We start from the raw sequence: 11722 nt of genomic DNA on the forward strand, positions 1-11722 counted from the left end.
CCATTATATCGCTCACAAAGACCGTTAGATTCTGGATGATAAGCAGACACAAAACGTTGCTTGCTGCCTAACGTTTTAAGGACCAACTGCATCGCGCGGTCAACAAATTCTTTCCCATTATCGGAAGCCAGCTTCTCGGCCACGCCCCAGCGGCTGAAGACCTCCCTGCAAAGGAACTTAGCCACCGACTGACTGTCCTTTTTTCGCGTCGGCGTGGCTTCTATCCAGCGACTGAAAACGTCGACCACAACAAGAAGATACCTCTGACCACATACTGGATGAATCATGTCGACATAGTCCATGACAAGTTCTCTCATAGGCCCGTTTGGTGTGGGAATATGGCCTGGGTGCGTCGGTACTCCTCGTCGGATGTTGTTCTTTAAGCAAATGGTGCATCGACCTATGACTTGATCAATCTGTTCCAACAAATAAGGTGCCCAGAACCCACATTCTTGTGTGATTTTTCTTTTCACCTCTGTCCTAGCCACATGTGCAAGCCCATGAGACTCCAGTATCAATAAGCCCAATAGGTCGGGCGGTGCTACTGCTAACCCTTCATGGTTACGCCATAACCCTGTGCCGTCCTGGACAGCACCCCGTTCCCGCCATAAGTTCTTATCTAGTTCACTGGCCTCATCTTGCATCAAAATTAAATCAGTCATTGTGACACTCTCCTCCAACTCCACCTCATGCGTTACTAAAAGGATCTTACCCGGCCTGTTAGCTCCTGCCACGCCCCTAGCTGAATTATCAGCGGCATTGTTGCCCAAAGTGATGCGAGAAGTGTCAGACTTATGTGCTGCGCATTTAGTGATGGCAATTTGCTTGGGTTTCATCATTGCTGACAAAAGCTTAACGATCTGTGCTTGATGTTTAATTGGAGAACCATCTGCGGTCTTAAACCCTCGGTTTCTCCACACTGCACCAAACAAGTGGCACACATTAAGGGCATATGCACTATCTGTGTAAATGTTTACTCGTTTGCCTTCTGCTAGCAAACAAGCTTCTGTCAAGCCTACCAGCTCGGCGAGCTGGGCGGAGGCAGGTTGTGGAATTGCCTCCGCTTTCACGGTTACAAAATCAGTACCTTGGGCCTGTACAACTGCATAAGCTGCACTTAAGGTCTCCCCAATGCGATAGCAAGACCCATCTGTCCAATATTCTACATCCACATCAGAAAGTGGAAGAGCTTGTAGATCGGCTCTTAGTCTAGAATACCTTACTGCCTCTTCCACGCAGTCGTGGGGCTCGCCATCCTCGGCGGTGGTCAACCATTCTGATGGATTTTTGGTGGGGCATCTGACCACGGTGACATCGGGTAGTTCTAACATTCGGTGATAGTCCTTAATTCTGGACAAAGTCAATGTGTATTTGCCAAAGTTTAAAAGATTTTTCAGGCTATGTTCTACACAAATAGTCACCGGGTACCCCATTGTGATGGCAGATGCCTTCTCGTACATTAAGTAGGTCCCAGCCAGTGCTCTGTAGCACGGGGCCATACCCATCTCCACCTCACTGAATGCTGTGGAATAATATGCTACGGGTTGGGGTTTAATACCAAAGCCTGTAGGCTGAGCAAGGATAGCGCACGCATGTTTTCCCCCTGTGGACATTGAAGCATACAACAGGAAGCTTTTGGTATAATCACACAATGCTAGAGCAGGGGCCTCCATTAACTTAATCTTTAGTGTCTCGAACGCCGTAATTGCGTCCTCTGTCCAAGTAAGGTTTTCATGCAAATGAGTGGTCCCTGTATCTTTGATCATAAGCCTGAGGGGACTGCGTAGTCCTCTACCCATGCGGCTGAGTATTGGGTCATGCCCACAAACTTCATCAATTCGCGTACAGTTCTAGGTTTAGGCGCCTTACGAATGGCTTCTAAATGCTCATCGGAAATACCTCGCTGATTATGGCTGATTTTCTGGCCTAAATAAACTACAGTATCCTGACAATACTGAAGCTTTTTCAAACTTACGCGATGGCCCTTCTCTGATAATTTCTGTAAAAGAAGGATCGATTCTTCATGGCAAATTTTCTGATTTTTGCTACACAGAATCAAGTCATCACAGTACGAAAGTATAACCGATGTCATAAGAGGCCCTATGTCCTCCAGATCTTCTTTCAAAACTTTATTAAAGATATGGGGGCTGTGTCTATAACCCTGTGGTAGACGTTTGTAGATGTAATGCTCTCCCTTATAGGTGAACCCGAATAATCCCTGGCTCTCCTCGGCCAATGGCACCGAAAAGAACGCCCCTGTGAGGTCGAGTACGGTAAAACACGTTGCGTCCGCGGGAATATCCGATATCAAAATGTGAGGATCCGGTACCTCCGCGGGAAAATCGACAGAAAGTTCATTAATTGCGCGTAGGTCATGGCAGAGCCGATATGAGGAGTCTGGTTTCAAAATAGGTAAAAGGGGCATACAGCTAATAGGGGACTTCGTAGTCTGTAGAACCCCGGCTTTCAATAGTCCTTTTATCTGTGGTTCAATGCCCTGTATGGCAGCGTCTTTCAAGCGGTATTGGTGCTTCCAGGGAGGTGTGGTTCCCGGTCGAAGTTCCACCTTCACTGGCTGGGCTGACTTTACAAGTCCAATGTCTGTACTGCTCTTGGCCCACAAGTCCCCAGGGACCTGTTGCATCATTTCCTCCCTGAGAATTTGTGCTGATTCAATGGTGTAGATAGAGCTGTGTGCCATTCTGGCCGTCTGTGGGTGGCCCATTCCTTGTGCTGAGATCATAATCTTGAGAAATTTCCGATCTTTACTTGCCCAGATTGCAGGGTTTTCTTTTGTTGTTACAAAGACGGTGGATTCAGCTTCCACCATCATTGCCCCTATATGCTTCTGCTCGTAATCTTCGGAAATCCTTAAAGTCACATGTGGCAGACTGTTGTTCACTTTAAAAGTCTCTCTCAGGTATTCTTGCATGTTTATTTTCATCGCCGCCCCTTGGAGACCCAGTATAATACAACCGGAGCTGAGCATTGTCTGTTGTGGCTGTTGTTTCCTCCATTCTTCAGCCTCTGTGTCGCTTGCTTCTTTAAAGTACTGCAATGTACAGTGGGGATCATATTCTGGCAGTCTTGCTCCTGGTAGGTTAGCTGTAAGGAACTTGTCCCACAATCTGGCAGGTTCCAGCAGATCGTTACTTAGGTTTCCCAGCCAGTAGACCAACGAGCCTTCTGCTTGGTCCGTGGCAAATAGCTGCTTGTGTCGTGGGTATTCTTCGGGGGGGACGTGCACCACACATCCGTCTGGTGTGCACTTAATTGTACAGTTCAATCTGGTGAGGGCGTCACGCCCTAAAAGGCCAATGGGGGTTTTGTCAGACACAAGTATTGGAATTTCAGTCACTTGGGATTTGAATCTGATTTTTACAGGCAGTGTGGAAGGTATCAGCTGTTTTTTCCCCTCGAACCCGATTGTTCGGACGTAATGCCCGGACATAGGAAGGTGTATGGCGTCTTCTGGTTTTATACAAGTGAAGCAGGCGCCAGAATCTGGCATCAATTGTATTGGATTGTCATTTACCGTTACCCATACCATGGGATCCGGTTCCGCGCCTGGCGCCACCAGCTGCCACCGTCCCTCGGATTCTAATGGGCATCCCTATTCTATGCCCCCCTGCGGCGGTCCTCTATGAGGATTCGCCGGACCCCTAGGGGGAGGTCTGGAGTCTCTTGAGTCTGCCCGGTCCTGCTGTGGTGGGCCCTGCCTCCGATCATCCCATCTCCGATCCTCCCATCGTCCAGACTGTTGGCGGCAGCGATTGGCCAAGTGACCATAACGGTGACATATGAAACAGGGGCCCAGAGGGCCACGCCACCCGTCAGACTGAGGTTGTGGCGTCGTGCAAGACCACCCTTGCTGTGGTTTCGTCTCACCAGCCACCACCGTCGCCTGTCTGACTGGTTTCTCTCGAGCCAGGTGTGCCATATTCAGCTTCCTCATTGTTTCATCATCTGTTTCCTTCTGTAGTTGATCTTTTCGGCGTAGAGCCTCGACTTGATGCGAGATGTGGTCGGCGTATATTGTGCTGGTCATACTACCCAGACCCACGACGTCTTTAAGTTTCCTCTGGACCGTCAGAGGCAGACCACGTTCAATCTTCCCCCTCACTAAGGCCAAATCCATCTGGTTTCTTTCCGGATCCGTCCCGGTGACGTCTCTCCACTTCTGCATGGCGCGTGCAACGTAAAATCGGGGATTCTCTGCCTCAGCCAGGGGTTCAATCAGGATCCTGTCTGGGTGTACATTAGTCGGATAAACGTCCCTAAGGGCTCGGTACAGCGCTCCGGTGTGTGCGGCGAACAAATCCGCGTCAAATATTGCTGTGATGGAAAAACGTTGCAGCCCAGCCCGAGCGAAGATGGATTCCATGGTTGGGACACCCACCAGAACGGCTAGAAGACGTTTAACGTCCCCAATGGCAATCTGAATGCCCACCTCAAGCTGTTCAAACTTCGCAATCCATGGATACGCCCCCTCCTGAAGTGGGGGCAGCTTGTTGGTCAGGTCCGTCAAATCCGTGGCCGCCCAGGGTTTATAGTCAATGTCCGCTCCCCTGATCACAAGTGGCATCTGCTTTGAGGATGATTGTTGGCCCTTGGTCTTGCCTGACCGGAGATCGTAGGTCCGCCTCACCGGTACGTCGGGGCCGCACTTCTGCAGCTCACGTGCCGCCAAATCAAAGTCCCTGTGTAGCGCCTCTTCCTCCCGTTCTAGCTCGTGAAGCTTCTTGTTGATTACGTCGACAACTCGTGGGTCAGGTTCATCCTTATCAGTACAGGCCAGTTCCCTGTGCAGCCACTTCCTGCTCCCCTGGAGTTCCGCTAGATCATCGTCCATCCGGTTCACAGCGATGGACAGCTTCTCTGCCTGGGCCGTCAGCTTCTCCTCCTCCCCATCAGACAGTACTTGCGTCGCCCCGTCACCGGAACCGTCTGTGGCACGACCCCCTGCGTGCCTGTACCTGCCCTTGCGTTCGGCCTCCGCCAGAAGGGACCTGACTGTGGGAGAGTAGCCGTCCGAGGCCGCTCGACTGTTGGCGTCGGCCCTGGCTCCGCCCTCTCTCCCCCTTACGGGCCTGTTCCTACCGTCAGGTAGCATCTCTATTGTGGCGACGGCCCGGCCCGACTCCACCACATCCCCAAAGTCATCTTTAACTTCATATCGGCCATCTGTGTCGAGCATCGGGACCTGTGGGTATACGGATCTCTGTCCGGCTGTGTCAGGGGCCTTCCCCAAATATGGCGGCGGTGACACATGTGAGAAAGGTTCGTCGCACAGCTCCATCTGTTTCTCAGTGAGCCGGGCTGGAGCCTGTAACCTCTCCCGTCTTTCTTTATAGGCTTTGCTCAACTTCTGGCCTTCTTTGAAAAATAAATCCAAAATTGCCACTTCTGCTTCTCGTTTCTCCTTACGGGCCCTGCCACGCCTCCCCGTTTTTTGTTCGGCTCTATACGTACTGATAAGAACTTCGAGGGTTTTAATCACGTGGGGATCAAAGGTCCCGTCTAACGGCCAGGGTGTTTCGATTTCCGGCCACCTGTTCGCCCATTTCTTTGAATAACCAAAAATACCCCTTATCAAAGGGTGTCGCTTCTGTATAATGCCCACAGGGGTCGTAGGCTGCGCCACGCTCACCCCTTTAACCCATCCGGCCCCCATGATTGGTAAACTACACGAAATTGTCCCACGTACTCCGTCAAAATATATCTATATAACCTGTATGTTCCTGGAACCCGGCTGTCAGGGTCCGATATAATCTACGTGTTGTAGGCTGACCCCGCTATGCACAGATCCCAATCAATTGCTGCCTGTTAAAAGGCTGTCAATGACCACCCGAACTATGTGTTGTATTTAACAACCGTGACCGCACCATCAGTTTGTAAAACTATGTGTCACTGCATGTACATGCGCGTGAATGTGATATGAGCATTGGCAGGACCTAACCGTATATATAGGGGACTGGAGTTAACCCACAAGCCAACCCTCAAAACACCCTCCCTCCCAAATGTGTCGTAGTTGTGTAATGAGGATACCCGTGACTACAATCCCTATGTACCTGTTAATTCACCTATACCATTACAGTATCATTATTCTCATAAAAAAATGGCACCAAACGAGGATGACCCCCCTTAATGCACATTAAGTAAGGACTAACTGACTGTGCAATTGTCCAGAAGGCCTATTGTTACTTGTGTGGAACAAAATGACCAAGCCCAACACCAAAGAACGAGACCATACAAAGTGAACCAGATAGAATGACTGAATGACCAGTGTAGGTCAAGAAGGATCAATTAACATGTGTGACACAGCTCACGTCCGGCATACAAGAGTTGCATTCAGCTGCAGCGCCGTAAGAGTGATATCCAGCTGCGGCGCCAAAAATAGCAGATCTACAGATCTGCAAGATGAGAACCTCAGATCCACAAGATGAAAACGGCAGATCTACAAGATGAAAATAACAAATCCACAGATCACCAGACGCAAATAGCAGACCTACAAGATGAAAATAGCAGATCCACAAGATCACAAGATGAAAATAGCAGATCCACAAGATCACAAGATGAAAATAGCAGATCTACAAGATGAAAATAGCAGACCTACAAGATCACAAGATGAAAATAGCAGATCTACAAGATGAAAATAGCAGATCTACAAGATCACAAGATGAAAATAGCAGATCTACAAGATGAAAATAGCAGATCTACAATGCAAGTGAAAGAGTAAATCACAGCCAAAGTCCTCTGTTGTCAGTCCACGTAACCCTAATCGTGTGTATTTAAACACACACTCAACATAAACTGTGTATCCATCAGCCTATAACTCGCATCGAATCTCCCCCTCAGTGTCTAAAACAAGGCACTAAACACAATTAACCATGCAATGGAGTTAGACAACGCACAGTGCAAGGCCAAGTCATTCAACAAGTCAGCAACCCGTTTCAACATGCAGCAATCAAGCACACATCAACAGCAACACTGGTTAGTGACAGGCGCAGACTTAGAACAATGCAAAGTGACACATGCCGACTTTATCTACCAATTAAAGCTTTGTAATTGAAAATACAATAAGCCACAACACCATATAGTGTCGCGGCAGGGTGTAAATGAAGCAAGGCCACACAGCCAAACTTGTAACTCATCAAAAGCTTTGTAAGTAATAACACCTTAAGTAACAGTACTATTAAGCGCTGTGCTAAAGTGTAGAACAACGTAGGGCCACACAGCCAAATGTGTCAGTTAACAAAAACCTTGTAATTGATGCCACCATGAGCAACAACACTATTAAGTGTTGTCCCAAGGTGTATAAGAATGTAAGACTTACACAGCCAAATCTGTCAATTAACAAAAATGCCTTGTAATTAATGCCACCATGAGCAACAACACTATTAAGTGTTGTCCCAAGGTGTATAACAATGTAAGACTTACACAGCCAAATCTGTCAATTTAACAAAATGCCTTGTAAGTAATGCTTAAACTTCATAAAAGCCGACAGTGATGTTAGAATGACAAGCAACGCAAGGAGCGGGCGTTAAAAAATTAAAATAAAATAGAATAAACGAAAAAATAAAGGTGGCCTAACTAGTCCCACACAATCAAATTCTGCAGACCGTGCATTCAGCCATATTATGTCCAACACAAAGCATTCACAGGCCAACAAGACACAGAAAAACCATTCATCCAGCAGGGTGTACAAAACAATTGGAATCACACATTTGAATGCAGTAACAACGTACAACCGCTGCCGTCGGGGCGCGGGGCGGGGGAAACGCACCCCTCCCCTCTGTGGCAACTGACTGGGAGCACAAAATGGCCGCCCAATGCGTGGCTCGATGAGCCAAAATGGAGGACCGCCGACACAGCGTACACGTGCACACTAGGCAACCAACCAGAAGCGTTCCCGTTCCGCAACGCGATGACGTAGCCGCCGTGTCCCGTAAAAGCTTTAACTTGCCACCAACATTCCAATTCAACAAGTCAGTTTACGGCCAATTCAAACGGAATATATGTGATGCTCGTATAGGGTTTAGGTGGAGTGGGCCAAAAGTGTATAATCGACGTGGCAGCAAGAAATGACACCGCGCCGATTATTCACAAACACAGCGTTTTAACCCTGCCGCCTGCTGTCAGAACGCAGCCCTCCTCCGAGCAGCCTTCGAGCAGCCTCGTTCTCGTGCTGTTATTATTGTTATTATTTTTCCAAAGTACTTTATCGTCGCTATAAACTACACAAAGTTTAATTTCGGCCAGCGCCCAATCGGTCAGAACGCAACGTATGCAATCGATGCTTTATTATTGGATGACTCGGCACCGTTCTTCGAATAATGATAGTTATCTCGCAACGCTAGCCGTTGACGGTTAGCCACATAATGGTGTGAGCACACCAAAGCGTATATTCACACCAACGGAACGCGAGCCCGACGCGCGCGAACGTGTACAAAAGCGCTCTTCAACGGGAGCGATCTGGGCGTTAAATCACAATGCGCAACGCAAATGTGTGGGTATATTTCAACTGATCCGCAGCGCCGTCCAGCGACAACACGGATCCAACAGCACAAATATCAACCCAACAACGCATAAAGATCCATAACATGAGTCATGAACCTTTATCGCACAGAACAACCAACAAGTATCACAATCCAATGTACGTCTACACTAAACTCTGACAGTTATATGGCCATACATGAGACAACGTCCAACTCTGCAACAATAAAACATCAACGACCACAAGCACTGTCCGTACGGCTGCAATCCAGCCAAACCACATAACCATTAACCTTAATTTTCTTTTTCTATCACAATGGCCCGGGCTTCCACAATTAACTGTATTCCCCTAATTGTATTATATCAACTGTATTCAATTCTAAACAGTACAAGGGCACCCAGCCGCGCCCTTGTTTCACAGAGCGTGGGGTGTGTATAGTGTATTCAGCGTCTATGTGTAATATTAAATTTATCTCGCAGTGGAGACACACAATGCCAAATCAAGTGGGTAGATAATCAACTGTGATGCATTTATCTCTAACAGTCAGTACACTCAAATGGTTAGATAAACCACAATGTCATGCATTTATCCATACTCAGTCAGTATTCATATGTCCTCTGATCGGGTGAGACGCATGTATGAATTATGGTGTTGTCACAGGGTGTACTCCGACCTTATTTTAGTTGGTATTCACTCTGCTGTCGTCAGAGTATGCCTGGCCGGATCAGCTGCACGCGCCCCTGCGGTGTCACCAAAAGCGCTCCAGGAAGAAAAACAAGCAGTTCGTCTTTTTAATAGCGAATATATCAAATCACATATATAATAATAGACTTCACACCGCGGACTCCCGCCCCATTAATTTTATATCAAACTATCCTTATACCCCCCAGCGCTTCCCCAAGTACTTAACTTCAACTGCGCGATTAATTCCAAACGCAATCAATTACCGGCAGACTTATACACTTCCAATCCTAAGTGTCTCACACATTAGGCTACAACTGGGACCTTTTTTCAAGATTACGGGTGACCCCCTCCCGCATCCCGCTATCTACCTTTACGGCTGATCTTCACCGTAAAAGTTTATCTGATAGGGTCCTGCAAATTAATACCAAGCACTTTTAGATTAGGACGGAGCTCTCGACGCGTACTCCGGCCGACTTATTCAGGCAATCGACGTTCCCAAATAAATCTTAACTTTTGCCTTCTTTTTTTTTTTCTTCTCTCATGGATCAACAATGTGTCAGTATTAATGCACTCAATTTAAGGGGCGTTAAAGCAATGGACCTTCTTTAACTGATCAAATTAGGCGATAGACGTACCTATTTTAATCATATTCTTTGCCTGACAACTGAAGGATACATTATACCGATCCCAGAACTCAGAATAGATAGCACGACAAATAACAACAAGAATTTAAAGGCAGCTAAAGCAATTGACGTTCTTTAACTTGACATAATTAGGCGATTGATGTATTCCCAATTAGATCATAATATTTGCCTTCTGACCTGAAGAAACTAGTTACAGTTTCCAGACCACAAGGGGAGAGAACAATAATAATAAAGTGATTTAAATCACAGTCTGTGTAGGTGTCAGATCATAAGCATATTACAGGGCAAATAAGGGAGAATACGCTTTTCACTGTTTACAGGTGATTATGATAAAGGTGATTATGACAACATGCATTGTGCGGTGCATGAGACCCAGATCCAACTGACATTATCCGCCTCCCGCAGACACAGGATTCTTGAAGTGCAGCTTCCCCCGGCGCGACCCCCAGCATACTACAGCAACACGGGTGTGAATTATAAACAAATAATTCTCACCTTGCTGTAGTATGGACTGTTGTCTTTTTTATGAAGGTCCGCGTCCGGTTGGGTCAGCTTTTCACACTCTTCGTGGTCGCCAGATGTCGTATCTCTCGGCCAGGCGGAGAGCGCACAGTTGGATTGAACTGGAGTACTCAATGCAGTCCGACACAAAGGTTCAAGGTTTAACAAGTATATTTATTGTAATAATAGGTTGATGGAAGAAAAGGGGGAAAAGGTAAGGGGATGACAGGACCAGGGTGGTACAAGCTCAGGGTCAGCGGGAAAATAAGGTGCAGTTCAGTCCCCCGTCTGTCCAATTTATACTGGCCTACGACATTAGTGTCTGCGTACACGCACGTCTGCTAATCGGTGTGGAAACGCCATATCATATGTGTGGGGGCGCCATGAGTGTGTGCTTAACGTTTACTCTTAACCAATCGTCGGTCCCAGAATGGTCAAACAGGTCCATCTACGCACTTTGGTCTTCATAGCTTTGCGTGCACGCTAGTACATGAGAAGACATGTGCGCGTGCGTTCTTGCGTGCGTGTGTGTGCATTCTGTTTGAGGGGTCCCACATGAGATAGTGGGGGCCCCGCATGAGATTGTATATCTTACGTGCTCCTTTTAGCTCTACTATCTAGCATGTGTCCAGTACACCTATGCGCTGTATGTGACAGTGTGTGTGTGTGTGTGTGTGTGTGTGTGTGTGTGTGTATGTGTATGTGTATGTGTATGTGTATGTGTATGTGTATGTGTATGTGTGTGTGTGTGTGAAGTCCGAGGTCATTGTATGTTGACCTAAGGACTCGGGCCTCTCTCCCATGACCGGTATGTGTGTGTGTGTGTGTGTGTGTGTGTGTGTGTGTGTGTGTGTGTGTGTGTGTGTGTGTGTGTGTGTGTGTGTGTGTGTGTGTGTGTGTGTGTGTGTGTGTGTGCGAGAGAGAGAGTGGGTTTGTTGAAGACATACATTAACACATTTAACTCTCCTCAACAGCTGGATCTTCAAGCACCTTAAGCCACGATTCCCGGACACCCCCAACACCCTGGAGATCTACCTGAAGAATATCAGGTTTTTCCTCAAATCCCTCAGGGACAATCCCCCCCCAGGCTCCAGGGTGTCGGGGAAGAACCTAAACGGTCTCGTGGACTACTTTGACCGGTTGGTCAGGTCCAACCGGAAGAATGTCGCGGTGAGGAAGCACGCTGTGAAGATCAAGAAGCGGGGCCTCCTCCACAGCCCGGAAACCCTGAAGACCTGCCTACAAACATGCAGGCGTATGATACCGTCGTTGCTGTGTAAGTAGATTTCAAATTTGACAGCTATTCTCAACATCACAGGGAACAAATTCAATAATGACCCATGTGGTGATCTGTGCTTCTGTTTACAGCATCCTTGGAGGATGAGGAGGGTGGAGG

Source organism: Electrona antarctica (genome assembly GCF_951216825.1).
Source record: "Electrona antarctica genome assembly, contig: scaffold_126, whole genome shotgun sequence".
NCBI lineage: Eukaryota > Metazoa > Chordata > Actinopteri > Myctophiformes > Myctophidae > Electrona > Electrona antarctica.